Source organism: Schistocerca piceifrons, chromosome 1 (genome assembly GCF_021461385.2).
Source record: "Schistocerca piceifrons isolate TAMUIC-IGC-003096 chromosome 1, iqSchPice1.1, whole genome shotgun sequence".
Lineage (NCBI taxonomy): Eukaryota > Metazoa > Arthropoda > Insecta > Orthoptera > Acrididae > Schistocerca > Schistocerca piceifrons.
The window spans coordinates 284,397,132-284,413,783 of record NC_060138.1 but is presented as its reverse complement, the minus strand read 5'-3'; the positions used below and the strand labels follow the sequence as shown (position 1 = coordinate 284,413,783).

At 39.7% G+C, this 16,652-nt stretch overlaps 1 protein-coding gene across 1 annotated transcript in view; it reads right to left on the bottom strand.

Annotated features, from left to right (window-relative positions):
• The window catches only part of LOC124794306 (actin-interacting protein 1), a 193,307-nt gene that overhangs the window by 145,586 nt on the left and 31,069 nt on the right, over nt 1–16,652 (bottom strand). The gene's annotated exons all lie outside the window — the stretch shown is intronic.

Here is a 16,652-nt window from a genome sequence, read left to right as displayed (position 1 = left end):
CTTCTTCACCCAATTTGGCTCTATTCTGCTTTTGTTTGTGAACTAGACGGACTTCACTTAAATCTGTGAAGAAGTTATCTTTGCTTCCAAAGCAACTTTGTAATATGGTTGTTCTACCACAGTCAGTCTTTCCCATCCCTCAAAGCCTTGATCAGCGCATACTGATCTAAGGCATATTGTACAATCCTCCTGAATTTCTTACATTTTTGCCCCACCAGTGTCATCCTCAGAGCTGAATATCTGATTTTCACTACTCAGGCACTTTGCAATTTGTTTCCTTTCAAGCTTGCTAGGCAAAAACAATTTCCTGTCTTTCTTAACATTCCTTGTAACACATGCAGTCAATGATGCTTACGATATCTAATGCTCTCCTCTGCATTTACCGATTTGAAAAGCTAGGGTATTTGAGCACCCAATATGCCCAACACGTTGTCTAGAGTTAGTTTGCTGTCTACATGAAGTAATTTTCGGGTAAGAAAAAGTAGTGGTGTAAGATTTAATATTATATTACTTACCAGATAACAGTATATCTGCCTTCATGTCAAGAGCAACAAATATAGGAATCTACTGTCCCCAGTCGTGTGCATTTGTTTGTTCATCTACATCCCTCAACAGACAATCTGTACCTTCACAAGACTGCACTTCAGCTCCCTAACAGTGTCAGACAAATTTAATGAACATTTCATAAACATGTGGGAATGACTATGACCCAATCAAGTCACTTAGCTTCACTCTTACTGAACACATCTGCAATACCATCATGCTGGAAGCTTGCTTCGGTGTCTGGCACAGGTACAACAAATCTTTATGTAATATTTTCAGTAACAGGTGCACTAGAGCTGTCAAAAGTTTAAAGAAAGTCATGTTGATAACATTGACAGCTACCAAGATTAATAATATTATTTTGCTACCAGTTTTGGTTACAATCGATCAGCCTCGAGACTTCACCTTATTCTTGCTACCAATTCTGATCATAAATTATCATCTTCAGGATACCACGTGCCTTAGGATGATCATTTACAACGAACTGGTAGTAAAGTAAACAATTCATCTCATAGTTTGTGTTTTTAGCATAACTTTCATTCAATCAGTGGTGTTGTGAGCAGCATCTGAGCAGTTCTGAGCAGTGTTTAGTGTCACACAGATTTAGTGCCATGACTGATCGCTATTGTCATCAGATTGAAAGGAGGTGCTAGATGTAGCTGTGTGTATTTAAATTCATTTGCTCATAAATATACAGTACTGTTGGAATAAGGAGTACTGACATTCTACAGTTAAAAGAAAATTGTGTTATGACACTATAATAATATTTTATGAAGAAATCATAGTTTACATTAAGTTTTTTAAAATTTCATCACCTCATTTTAGCCAAATTAGGCCATCTTTTAATCTAAAATACAGGAGCACAGCTGTTACCACAGTCGGCCATCTTTTAATCTAAAATACAGGAGCACAGCTGTTACCACAGTCATCAGCTAATGTGTGTCAATACAATGGACCTAGACTGATGATCACTGTTATCACCTGTGGCACAATGTCACCTTTCTGTAAGCTACAATTTAAATTTTTCATTTGTCAACAAATGTTTTTTATATGTATTTGATGTGTGTAAAAAGGCTCTGTGTTACTGTCCACCTCCAATTTAAAAAAGCAAAATTACTATTAAAACTCTTTACATACATATATTTTCTGTGAAAATAGCATTTAATAAGTGTGCCATGGGTGTCAATGTGTGAGATTCATATTTTGATGCAGATTACAAGTAAATTCTGAGAATGGGTCCAAATGCAACAAGACTCTTAGAACTTGAAATTAAGTGTACATCAGTACTTCATTCAATTAATGGTTCTAGTGAGCTGCCTCCACTGATGATCACATTACTCATTAACTGTTAAGAATATATGATGTTTGCCATTAAAGTTGCAAGATCATGAAGGCAGCATACAACAAATGTCAAGTTGGCCTGAAGCGTACTAAATGCTTGGCTATACAAATGATTAGCATTTCAGCACAACTGCACGAAGTAGGAAAGAGTAATGCCATCTACATTCCTAGACACAGAAATAACACGCATTCCAAAATGACATTTGAATGTTGTTTGTGAGAAGATTGTGTTATACCTCATGCAAGTAGGAGAAAAGTCTATCACCCCACGTCGAAATTCACCAGTAGCAGGATCATAGCCTATTGGGACCACATTTTTTTTTATCTGCAGTATTGGTGCTTGCATTGTATGGGATTTCATGACCCACTCATCAATACGAAATTGATGGTTACGAGACAGTTGTATAAAATGCCGGAGAGGATCTCAACAGCCATATGCGACTAGAATCTGAGAGGACAGACATATTGTACCCTCAGCTGTGCTGGATAGTACATTTCCCTTCACATAATTTGATTCAAGAAATGGGCATGTTTTCAGCAAGACAGTGCCACGTCACAGAGTACCACATCCTATCACCAAAATGACCATTACCGCAGCTTTCCTTGATGTGGCAACATAGAAAAACACATTAACAGCCATGCACCAAATGACAATGTACACTGGAGTGGCACCATCTCTTTAGATGAACCCCAGTTCAGCCTACAGCATTACAGTGGTCGTACCCGAGTGTGGAGGCTCTGAGAAGAATGAACACTGCCTAATTGCATTCTTCATTCTCATATAGGCCTAATGCTCGGTGTAATGGTATGTGATGCTGTGACCTCCCCTCCTCTCTTTGCTCAGTTTCTTTCGCTGATCATTTCTCTTCTTTCTTCCTTCTTCGTCTGTGGCTATATCTCAGGGTTTTCAATGCAGAAATGTAGTGAGAAGGGGGCACACGTGTGTTGTGGTTCACGATATCGTAGTGCTGTGAGGGAGCACCACTTGTGCCTCTAGTTTGAGAAGACTGACGACTGAATTACGAACATTTCTCAAAAGAAAAACAGGTATGTGCTCTCTCTTCTTTTAAAACTATAAATAGTAGCGTAGCTAGTACTATCTATCATTCTACTAAACTGAATGAGTGTGACACCACTGATGAAGTTTCAACCTCAAAAGAATTTTATTAATACTAGTCAGCTTTTTTTTTAAAAAAAAAAAAACCCTCATCCAATCCAGAAGTCACTCACAGTTAGAGCAATTAGTTTCTGATGTGTGTGTAGCGGTCATAAATACTTAAAAGATCATTTCAATAATTCTATCACTATCCATTTATGAGTTGCTAAGCAATGTATCAACAAGCTGACTATGCAATGATTAATATTTGTCGTATCCCGACAGTAAATCGCTTCTCGCTTGCTTTAAGCATCAAGACAATTACTATGCCGCTCATATGTCTTTGATAGTTATTATCAAGCTAATGTCCGTAAATTGTGGTTAATGTTACTGAATCACACAAGCGACGATAACACCCGATATCCAGCTGCGTATCTTGAACTCCGCACCGATATTTGAGAATTTGCGCGCGATTTGTTTTCACCAAATTTGGGCTGTGGTTCGCTAGAATAATTTTTAAATCAACTGCAGGTTGTAAATTAACAATTCTATGCCCATTCATGAAAGTTACAGCAGATCCACACTCGACGACGACTTGATCGCACACAAGAGCAACACGGAAGTTTTTTTTTCTTCTTACAAAGAGAAAACACATCTCGCATAATGCAATGTCAAAACATATTTATATCTATCTCGTTAAAACTCATTACCTATTAAATGTTGTAGATAATTAAATTCTTTACTCTGTAAATAATCAATAAAATTTAGAAATGAATGACATGTATAAAAAAATCTCAACTTGATATTACGTCATGGGTCACGACTGGTTTTGACTCCCCTACACTCATGTGACACAAAGTAGATCCGACTATACAGGACATACTCATGTAATGTTACAATGCCACTGGGTAGACAACACGATCGTCTCTGGTTCACACAGGCCATAATTTGGGCAGCAGGTGTGACGTTTCTGTCTTGTTATTGCCAGTGGCTATGCCCTTTCTTAGAGGTCTCTGCAACATCTTCTGACAAGACAATGCAAAACCATATGTTGTCCATGTTGTCTTGACCGACCCCAATAAAAAGGGTGTTTTGACTGTTACCCTGGCCAGAAAATTCTCCAGATCTTTTGCCTGTTAATAACATCTAGTCATGGGATGCTGAGAGACTGGCATGCCACCACTCACCAGTCACTATGATTGACGAACTCTGGCACAGAGTTGAAGCAACAAGCAATTATATACCAATATCTGACACCCAAGTTCAATTCGATTTGATGGCCAGCCAGGTTAGAGTCATGTGCTGCCAGAGGTGGCAGCTCTGTGTATCAAATTTCACATTCTGTATGCCTCCAAGTCACCAATAAATTTTATCATGTATTTTCCTACCATACTGTATAAGCACAATAAGAATTTTTTTATCTATTTGCTATCCTCCCTTGGGCCAGTAGTGTAGATTGTGGTATGACATTATATAATGAAGATATTAAGTATAATGTAAATCTACACTAATGACAGGCTCATCTAACAACTGAATATGGTAAAATTTTACATTTATATTACTTACCATGTATTTTGCTATGTTAGTGTGTTCAATAAATTATACTTTGCTACAGCTCTTGTTTCATTAAAGTTACCCCACTGTGTCTAGCCTTATAGCCACACAAATAGGTAAATATCTATAAACATGCCACATGTTTGTAATATCTTTGTCAATACACTGCACAAAGTCAATACTGGTATAAGTCTTTGTAAAAACTTCTACTGAACTTGTTTACATAAGCTGTTGTTCACTGTAGGCAACATTTAAGCGTGATTAGTCATTAAACGATTGCCTGTTATTGTAACTTAGTGACCACTGGTGCTCATTGCAACATTTTAACCCTTGAGCAGGCGCACCATTGTATAAAGTGCACCAACCATAAATAATATTGTCTTGTACTGAACCACTGTTGTTTTACAATTGCAAGCCTGTGTCTAATCCTCCATTTTTGCTTAAGCTAACACAATATTTAGTTGTGCTATCAAACGTCCAAGTGAGCAACAGTAAGATAAAATAACCGCAAGCTAGGTGAGATAAAATTTACGATCCGTGCAAGGAAACAACACAGATTGCAAGTTAGCAGTGCAATTCCACAAAGAGTTGTCTACCAGATAATTGGCAACCGAATAAGTGGTTGGCTGTGATCTGGTGCAAATGTGCTGTTTAATGCTTCGAGTGGGTCATTAATGTGGGGTAACACTAGCATGCGACAACAGTGTGATAGGATGAATGTATATATCATTATTATTTACTTAAAGAGTGATTGAGCTCATATAATGTAAGTTTAAAATTGTCCTTTAATTAAACTAATATTAAACTGTGATTTTGCTCATACATGCATACCTTGGTAACATAGGCACAGCTTGTCTTCACACATGTAGAAAGTACGCCATGCGTCCGCTTGTGTTATAAAAAATGGCGTGCCTGCTTGAGGGTTAATAATAAGTGACATTTGCTCTCAGTACTACACTAAGAGGTGTACTTCATATCCAACAGACCAGTATGGCAATACTGGTCAACACAGAATTTTGACAGTCAAACAGACAGCAAAACATGTGTATTAATTTATTGTTTATTATGTAAACTATATTTGTTTAGTCACTGATTTTCACTGTAACAGCAAATAATGCACCAAAAAACTAACACTGTTAGGGTAAAATATTGTTAACAAGGTACTTGAAAATGATCTACAGCTGAAACTGTGCAATAGCTCATTAATAAAATTCAGTAGTTGAAGGTGACATGGAGTCATGTAAGAAATTCATGACTCCTGAGAATCCTTCTTCAAAGAAAATCAATGAGACAATTGTAAACTACAAAGCAGCACCAACAGTTGAGTTGCATTGCTGCACTGTACATTAATTTTCATGTTAGTAATGGGAGAATACAAAAAAAGCTAATTAACAATTTGATACATAATGAATCTCACACATGAGGATGTGGTACGGTTAGTGTTTCCAAAATATAGGATAAGACAAGACTATAGCATGTGTATACAGCAATTAGATTTCTTCAGTGTTTTAGTTAATTAAGCTAATTAGGTTGGTACCCCATAAATGGAGTTAGATTCAATGATTCCTGAAACAATATGCAAAAGAGCACATCAAATCCCATAAGAATGAAGTGCAAATTGCATGTTAATGTATTAGTTCTACATTTTTTTAACAGTGGGATGTTGTGAAACAATAATCAGCCCAATACAAAAAAAGCTACAAATGATACAACTACCTGTTCATTTGGCACAAAAGTGTGCCTTCAAAGATTTGTTTAGATTTACTATAGCATTAAATATGTATATAGATATCAGTATTTTACAATGTGACTTCAGTTCACAGTTATAAACTATGAAACTGGCAGAAGAAGCACCAGTGTATTTAAATTTGCACTTGAATGAATGTGGGTTAGTTGCCATTTAGCACTTAGAAAATATAATTTCCCAAGAGTATGCACAGACGTGATTTCAGTTTAATTATAATATCAGTCAAACAGTTCTGAAGAAAGGAATTTCACCAGTAGTGTTCTGTTCAAAATTTGTGACATTTCACAACAGTAGTCACTGAACTCTGAACAAATTCCAATGCAGTCAACAATAGGAATTACAGCTGTTTTATCGTGATACACACTTGTATTTGAGGAAATTCACTTTGGGACTAACAGACACACGTTTTTGCTTCACATATATCACAGTTGAGCTACGTGCATTGTGTTAAACCAAAAGGGAATAGTGGTAACAGTGTATAATACAAAAATCTGTACATCTGATGCACCACGAGGAGTTGCTGTTGCATGAAGGGTGGTGACTCATCAGCAACAATATGGAGGCCAAGTACTGGACTGGTCCCGAATACATGGACAATGACGACACACAACCACCAGTATGGATACCATTACTGGATTTCGACTGAATGCATCAATGGTGGCAACTCACTAATCACAGGTCAAGTATTAGGCTGGTCCTAAATGCAAGGACAACAGTGACCTTGCCGAAGGGACTGCGGGGCCACATGCCGGACCGGTCTTGAACACGTGGACAGTGGTGGCTCACTTCTGAGAATTGACACAGACAAAGATGTTTATATCTTTGATCTGGTTTACTGATATCATGATCTGACTTACCGTAAACTCCTTGTAATACAAATTCTGTGATTGTAAATAAATAGTTGTAATCACTGCTTACTACTGCCATCACAACAGAGTAACTGGTGCCGAGACCTGGGAACATTCCATGATTGGTGCTGTGTGGAATGATTTTTCGAATGTATTTCATGAAGCAAAACCAGGAGAGCTCGCTGAAGTGATTTGTTATGTCAAGGAAGAAGCTCTTTCGATGATGAGCAATGCAGAGACAGTTAAAATTAAGTGCATACTCACACCACTTTTTCTTTTTTCTTTTCTTTTTTCAGTACTATTAGGAAAGGCAGCTTAATTCATTATTGTGCCCTTTACTATCATTGTAGCTTTTCTACTGATGCTTTAATGGCATACCCAAATCTTTACCCTATGTCTATAACTTGTTTATGACAGATGTTGGCATCTGTTAGCTGTTTATCAAACTATCTACTACCTTGACCCACTCAGACAACTGCAAATCCCCTCACAATGTCTGACACAGAACACATCAATAACAACAATCAGTTACAGCACCTGAAAAGTATACATGTGAGAGCAAGAGCTAATATTACACACATTTTGAATGGGTTACAATACTTTAATCATGCAATCTCTACAGAAAATAATATTCCGAAGGTCAATTACACAAATTACTGTGTGCACTGACAGACATTGATAACAAAATTAACAATCTTCTTGATGATGCTGCTGACGCACCCAAATGTGATGAATATATACACACAGCCAAAAGTGCTATTTTATGCACTTCACAGGGAACAGAAGGGGAGGAAATCTATGAAATACATGGCTGACACAACCACAACTGATAAACAACCTGCTATGACCTTCACTTCAGTAGCTCCAACAGATAATATCAGACTGCGAACTATAAAACTGGATACATTTTCTGGAGATGGTAAGTCCTGGGCTTGTTTTTGGAAACAGTTCCAGCAATCAGCTGCTTAGGACCTGACAATATCCACCATCTGTAAATACATTTTTCATGGCTGCTTATAAGATGATGCTATCACTGTGATTTCTGATACACATGAAGAAACCAACAGAATCCTCACACCACACTAAGGCTATAAAAATAGAATTATACAAGTTCACTTGGACTACTTGGAATCTACGAGGGCTATTCAGAAAGTAGGGAACATTTTGGCATTTAAAAAAAAAACTAAGTACAAGAAACACATTTTATTATATACATCTGAAAGAGCAATTGACGTGCTACTTTTCCACATAGTCACCATACACACTGAGGCACTTATCACAGCGATGGACAAGCTTTGAAAGACCTTCGTCGTAAAATTCTGACGCCTGTGACTTCAGCCAGTGAGTCACGCCCACCTGGTGTCTGTGTCATCATCAAAGTGCTGTGTTGCAAGCAAGCAGTTCATCTTGGGAAACAAGTGGAAGTCGCTTCATGCAAGATCGGGGCTGTAGGGCGTATGAGGGAAAATTTCCCACTTGAATGAATTAAGGAGTTCTTTAGTGCAGTTTGCCATATGAGGTCAGGCATTGTCGTGCAGAAACAAAATTTTGGACGTCAGTTTTCCTCAGTGTTTGTTTCGATCTGCTCTTCTAAGGCTGTGCAAAGTTTGACAGTACCGGGCAGAATTCATGGTTGCTCCACATTCGAGAAAATCAATAAGAAGCACACCTTGCCTATCCCAAAACAATGTCGCCATCAACTTCCTTGCTGACAAGGTTTGCAAACGTTTTCTTGGTTTTTGGGGGGACCTTGTGTGCCCCCACTCCATTGACTGTAATTTTGTCTCGCAACTGATGTGTTTCACCCATGTCTCGTCACCGGTTACGATTCAATCCAGTAATGAATTACCATGTTTGTGGTAGGTCTCCAGAAATGTCAACGTTGCCCCCATTCACTGTTCTGTAAGCATTCTGGGCACCCATCGTGCACAAAATTTGTAGTAGCCTAGCTTTTGAGTGACAATTTCAAACTACAAAGTCCGTGAAACTTGTGGAAAAGAAAGCAAAACCTCCGCCACTGTGAAGTGACAGTTTTCATGAATTGTTTCATCAACTTTAGCAACAAAATTGTCAGTCACAATGCTCGGGCATCCACTCTTCTCTTCATCATGAACATTGGTTCGGCCGTTTTTAAACTGAATGCACCATTTCAGGATGGAACAGTCACTCATTACGTTGTTTCCGTACACTTCACGCAGTTCACCATAAATTTCTATGTGTTTTAGGTTTTTGGCCATCAAAAACCATATCACAGACCGCACGTCACAACTGGCAGGATTTTCAATTGCAGCGCACATTTCAAATTCGAATATCGAAAAAAACCAGATGCGCAGAGACATTCCCGCTGTCACAGATGGATGCCGACTGAGCTGCAGAGCACGCACATACCTAAATATACGCAACCAGCACGCGCCTAGCGGCATCAGATGGAAACGCTTCGTACTTTCTGAATACTCCTCATATTTCGCCCGTACACTTTTCAAATCCAGAATCACTTAATTCTACATTTATTGATTTCAATCACTGCATCCAAAATTTGTGCGCACTCGGTGAAGATGTCAATGCTTAAGGTCATAAACTAACATCAAAAACTCTCTAAACTTTTCCTGACAATATCTGCAAATGCTGGATTATTCATGTCATGCAAACTGATCTTTCGGACTTCTAAAATGTTGCTCAAACCTCAATTTACAGGACTGTCAATGGACAGTTTTGGTATCACAAACTGTGTGCAAGATGGGTTCCAAAAATGCTCACTGATCAATACGAAGAGCACAGAATGGGTAGCACACGACAGTTTTTGGAGTGCTTTAGACGAGATGGAGACTATTTGTTTTCCCACATTGTTACAAGCAATGATATGTGGATATCAACACCAACACACCATCAAAACAACAGTCAATGCAGTGACGCCATTGAAGTTCACCCAAACCAAAATAGTTTTGAAACTAAGATGTCAGAACCAAAATTGATGCCACAGGAAAATGTCATATGGCATAATCCTCCTCCAACAGAATGCATGTCCTCACACTGCTACCAAAACCAAGGATAAGATCCAAGATTATCATTGGAAAATTATTGAGCACCCTCAATACAGTCCCAAATTTGCACCAAGAAACTATTTCCTCTTTTTGCATTTAAAAAAAGCAGCTAAGTGGACAATGGTTTCAAAACGACAATGAATTCAAGACCAATGTTACCAATTGCTTGAATTACCAGGCAGCAGACTCCTATGCGGAGGGATTAAAGCAGCTGATGCAACATTAAAGAAGGTGTATCCATGTGAGTGACAGTTATGTAGAAAAATAAAGTACATAGGTGGCAAAACATTACTGTCAATAAAAACTTTTTAATGACAAAATGGACCTTAATTTTGGAATATGCCTCATAAGTCTGTAGAAATCAGTGAATTATGATTTTCTACTATTGCATCTACACAATCACTTCTAAATCAAATTTTGTTGTACATATAAACTGGTTACATTTACCCTCTGAGTACAGAGTTTTGCATTGCATCTCAGTAAAAAGAGGGTGTAACACAACAAAGTTTTAAGCACTTAGTCAAATAAAGACCCACCTTCCCTTTCCTGGTAATGCCTCTGGTAACTGAAAGGTTATGGGCTTACACAGTGGTGTTGCTTTGTTGTGACAAATGTTAACGTCAGATGACGCACAGATGTGATTAATACAGGCCACAGCAATGTGTTGTGATAAGTTAACAGTACAAGAAGTGCCCTCCACCACACACTGTTAGGTGGCTTGCAGAGTACAGTGTATATGATGTAGATTTAAATATACCATATTGTGTGTTAATGGTCATTCACTGTGCACAACATCAGCCATAATGTATGTCCAGTCAAATGCCAAAAATTTCTTTCAATAAGACAGCATGTCCATCTCAGCTGGTCACCTCATGGAGGATGTCAAATATTACATAGACAAAGAAATATATAACTTCGATTTGATTTAATGCTGATATCTATGATATGACTTAATGCAAACTTCTTGTAACATAAGTTCTGTGACTGAAAATTACGAGTGGTGTTGTATGGCGTAAGCTTTTAAAACTTAGAAGCATCAATAAGAAGAAATATATTTTTAAAAAAGAATTTAATTCAAAAGAGATGGCACACAATTCTTGCAGTTAAAGTTCATATTGTACTGACAAAAAAAAACTGCAGCAGTCTGCAGGAGCAAGCAAACACAAAATTCATGCTGAAGATCAATAGGAAGAATTTTATGAGGAGGACACAAATAAATAGTTATTTAATTGGTTTAAGAAAGAGAAATGTAGCTTTCTATTCATTAATACATAAGGGCATGTGAAATATGTCATCGGAGGCACAAAAGGGTCTGATGCGCACAAACATTTTTAATGTTCACAGGCTCATTAATATTTGTAAAGACTATAAGGTTTAAAGCCACAATAAAGAAATTGGAAAATAGCAAATTTTCAATTGAGCACCGTGATGTTATATATTCTACAACATTGTTCCACACCAGCACATTCAATATCTTAAATCTGCCAACTGAAATGTCAGATGTGTGTTATGTGTAGTCTTCTAATCTCAGTCAAGTTCTGAAGACTTAGAGAAAACAAATGGAATTACTGCTGCTTTCCAGCATCATTGAGTATGCAGCAGATTGCCACATGGAGATGATTTACAGCCTACTCTGGTTCAGAGTGGATATGTGCAAGTTTCACTCACTTAGGGGTGCACTGGAGTTACATCAGCAGTGACTAATAGTGACAGGCCCTCAGTAATTTTTTTAGCTCTACTTCTGCACCTGGTGGTGGGATTTCCTAACACATCACAGCAGTACGTAGCTGGAAGACCAAATCTGTTGTCATACGGTGCCACTGCAAATGCTTCCCCAAATATATTTACATCACATGCAGGGACTGCCTGTAGTCAACATTCATGACTTCATTGCATAATTCAGCCATCTGCTCCAGACACTGCGACGGTCTTCAGATTTGCATTGGCTTCAGAGGTTGCTGGTTACAGCTTCTGTGCAGTTCAGTGGCTCCATATCAGCAATCTATTTTTGACCACTTCACACTGAGCGAAGTCTGTACATGTGGGAAGAGTATATGAAGGTTTCTCCTGCAAGGATTACTCTGTGACCTCTGTCTCATGTGCTGAGATTGTTAGCTCTTTCTCATGGGCTGACAGCACAGTTGTTCTGATAGTAAGTGGTTCTCAATGGCTCATATGAAGTAACTGAAGGTAGAGCCTCACACACATTATGCAACAACCTAGCCACCACATAGCTTCTGCACTGACCAAGTTCCTGCCAACTGCTAATCTGAATACAAACTCGACAGGCTACAGAATTTTAAGTCCAGCAGCCTGCAATTTTCATTTGTTCTGAACAGCCAGCTTCATAGCTCCTTAATGCATCAGCGACCGTTTGTGACTCATCAGGAGAGTATATCTAAGATTCGTTCTGCTTTTACAGTTATTTCTTCAGTTAGACTTGCTAGGATGGATAGGTTGTGTGCACGCTGTGTGCGGATGCAGTATCAGCTGGCTGCAGTTCGCAAACTGCTGAATGCGCTTTTGGCTAAAGTTAGTCACCTGCAGGCTGCTGCCTCAGGCTGTAGTGGTGGCGGAGAATCTGGCATGTTGTATGAGACACCTCAGGTCTCACTTGTTTCGCTCATAAGCTTTGTTGTTGACGCACCTCCTAGTGTATCTGAAGCAATGGCTCTGCCCTTACAGTAGGGTGAGTGGCAGGTAGTACGGCATTCAAGTCAGTAGAGGCAAAGGACCCATGTGGAGACTGGCTGTCTGGCCTCTCCCAATCACGTTGTGTGGATCCATATGGCCACTGCTTCAGTAGGGTCTGAGCAGGCACAAGGAGGGAACGGTTTACTAGTCATCAAGAACTCCAACATTAGGCGCATTACAGAGCCTCTTAGGTAGGCAGCGTTCAGAGCTGGAATGAAAGTCAATGTGCACTTGGTATGTCTGCCAGGGGACCTCATCCGATATGTCGAGGCAGCCCTGCCTGTAGATATCTAATGTGCGGGATGCAGTCATCATTAAGTTATGGGTCACGTCAGCACCAACAACATCTGTCACATGGGTTCTGATGCCATCCTCAGTTCATACTGGCAGCTGATGGAGTTGGTGAAGGCTGCTGGCCTCAATTGTGTTGTGCAAGCAGAACTTGCAATTTTCAGTATTGTTCCCAGAGTTGATCAGAATCCTTTGGTTTGGAGTCAAGTGATGAGTCTTAATCAAAGGCTTCATTGACTCTGTGATGGTCTTGGCTGTAGATTTCTAGATCTGGGTTATCAGGTGAGAATTTATAGGACACACCTTGATAGGTCAAGAGTGTAGTACACAAAGGAAGCAGCTACTCGGGAAGCAGAGTACCTGTGAGATGCACAAAAGGGTTTTTCAGGCTAGGCGACAGTTTGAGGTACTCTGATAAACACTCGAAAGTCAATAAACAGCAGCATAAAGACACTTTGAATGTCAAAATTTTATCAGAAAATCGTCGAAGTACTCATAACAAAGTTCCCGAATTTACTGCCTTCCAGGAAAGTTCTCACACTCAGACTTATTCTTGGGACTGGGAGCTGGCTGAAAACTGAAGTGGAAAGCTCTGAAATATTTAGCAAATCGTGTAACATATATCAGAAAAACAGATTAGAGCCCACAGGAGGGGGGAGTGTTCATTGCAGTAGACAACAATATTGTTTCTACTCAGGATGAAGTGGAGTGTGACAGTAAAGTTGTTTGATTGCTATAACGGGTCTAGGTGAAACCAAGTTAATTGTTGGATTTTTTACCAGCCATCCGATTCTGCTGTGACAGTCCTATATCATTCGAAGGAGGTCCATGGTCATAGCACATAAATACTCAGATCATGCAATACTAGTTGGAGGCAACTTTAACCTACTGAGTATAGTCTAGGATGTCTATTGAATCACTGCTGGGAGTACAGACTGTCCATCGCGTGAAGTACTTTTGAACACGTTTTCTGAAAACTATCTTTCGCAGCTAGTTCAGCAGCCCACACACAATGGAAATATCTTAGACCATGCAGCTATAAACAGGCTAGACCTTATAGACAATGTCAGTATAGAAACGGGGATTAGCGATCACGATGACATTATAGCAACTATGGTTATGAAAGTCAATACATCGGTCAAGAAGGGTCTGCTAGAAAGCATCTCACTTAGACACTGAATTAACATCACTTAGTTGCAATAAGATGATCACAGAGGAATTGTAGGCGAAGTTTAAGGAGATTGTAAATCATGATCTGGAGAGTTGTGCGCCTGGAGAGTGGATTAAGTATGGGAAAGACCCAACATTGTTTAATAACGAAATTCAGAAAATGCTGAGGAAGCAGAGGCTGTTGCACTGTTGGGTCAAAAGAGTGTGTACACATAACAACAAGCAAAGGTTAGAGATTTGTGCATCTGTGGAAAGATCTATGCGTGAAACATACACCAGCTACCACTGTCATACCTTTGCAAAAGATTTGGCAGCAAACTTGAGAAAATTCTGGTCAAATGTAAAATCACTAAGCAGATTCAAGACTTCTGTCCAGTCCCTTGCTGATCAGTCTGGTGTGGCAGTTGAAGACAGCAAAACAATAGTCAAAGTTTTAAATTTTGCGCCAAAGAATTGTACAAACATACCATCATTTGACCATAGGACAGAATTGTATATGGACGACATAGTAAAAAGCAGTTCAGAGACTGGCTTCTAGATTTGTTACCAGTAAGTTTCAACAACACACAAGTATTACAGAAATGCTTCAGGAACTCAAATGGAAATCCCTAGAAGGAAGACAACATTCTTTTTGAGGAACACTACTGAGAAAATTTGAAAAACCGGCATCTGAAGCTGACTACAGTTCGATTCTGTGCCTCCAACATACAGTGCGCTTATGGACCATGAAGATAAGATTAAAGAAATTAGGGCTTATATGGAAGCGTATAAACAGTCATGCTTCCCTTGTTCTATTTCCAAGTGGAACGGGGAAGGAAATAACTAGTAGTAGCACAGGGTACCCTCCGCCAAGTGTGGTATGGTGGCTTGTGGAGTATCGATGTAGGTGCATTAACTGGCAACAGTGTGGGCTCTTGCAGTTTTTAGATAATGTGTTCTCTTTTGTTCAAGCTATGCAATGCCATATGTACTGGAGATGAAACGATAAACTGCGTGCACAATAAATGCAAAGTCCAGCTTTCAAGGTCACTCACTGTGTAATGTTTTTATACTGCATGCTAGAAGTGTGGAATAACAATCACAGGCACCAGTTGTTACCAATCTGTACAAAAATATTTTCACAACAGTTTTCATCAGGTTGCAGAGTTTGCCCACATCACAGAGGGCTGCTGGCAGATGAATCATCCCAAACCACAAGTCATCCGACTGTCAAAGGCCTTCATAATGTAAGATGCCATTTACTGGCTGGATCTGTGAACTGTATCCTTTGCTACTGTATATGACAATGATGGTTTTCGGTATCCGGGGGAAGGAAGCTTCTGTCTAGCCTGAAAATGATTGGCGGTTTATGCTGGATCTGTGAACTGTATCCTTTGCTACTGTGTATGACAATGATGGTTTTCGGTATCCAGGGGAAGGAAGCTTCTGTCTAGCCTGGAAATGATTGGCGGTTTACTCACAATCTTTGTAAGTACACTACCATTTGTGGAAACTGCAACACCAGGAAGGAAACACATGAATTCAGTTATTTTAATACCACAGGTTAGGTACATGACAAGTAACAAATGATTACCTTTTCAAATCTGCACATGTCCTTTGAGCCCTACTATTCAATATGTCATGTGGCCACCATGTACTGCAATTAGAGCTGCTATACGCCATGGCAATGAATCAATGAGGTTCTGAACATGTTCCTGAGGGATTTCCCTCCACGCACTTTGTGTCCGAGCCCACAAATCCACGACACCAGTTACTGGAGGACTGTGATGCACCAGGTGCCGACCAACCATATTCTAGACACGTTTGCTGGATGACATTGCTGGCGAACGTGCAGGCCAGGGATGCAATGGTACCAGTCACTCTTCAAAGAAGGCATGTACATTCCTTGCAATTGTCCTGTTGAAAGGTGGCCAGCGGAGGTACTTGAAGCAGGGGGGCTACCTCAGACTCCACAACCTGCATTAGGTACCGGTTGTTGTTCAGAGTGCCCGCAATACGTACAAGGTGAGATCGGTTGTTGTAACCAATGGCGCACCAAACCATCACACCTGGTGTTTGTCCACTATGCCGCTCCACAATGCAGCCCTCCAGGTTGCACTCACCACGGTACCATTAGACACACATGTGGCCATCGCTGTAGGACACAGTGAAGTGGGACTCATCTGAAAAGATTACATGTTGCCACTCAGCACCCCAGTGACGGTGTTCACATGCCCACTGCAGTCCGAGGGAGCTTGTGGTTTCTGGACAACGGAAGCAGATGTAATGGCACGTGTGCAACCAGTCCAACCTGCAGTAGACAGCAACAAACCGTCAGACAACTTCAC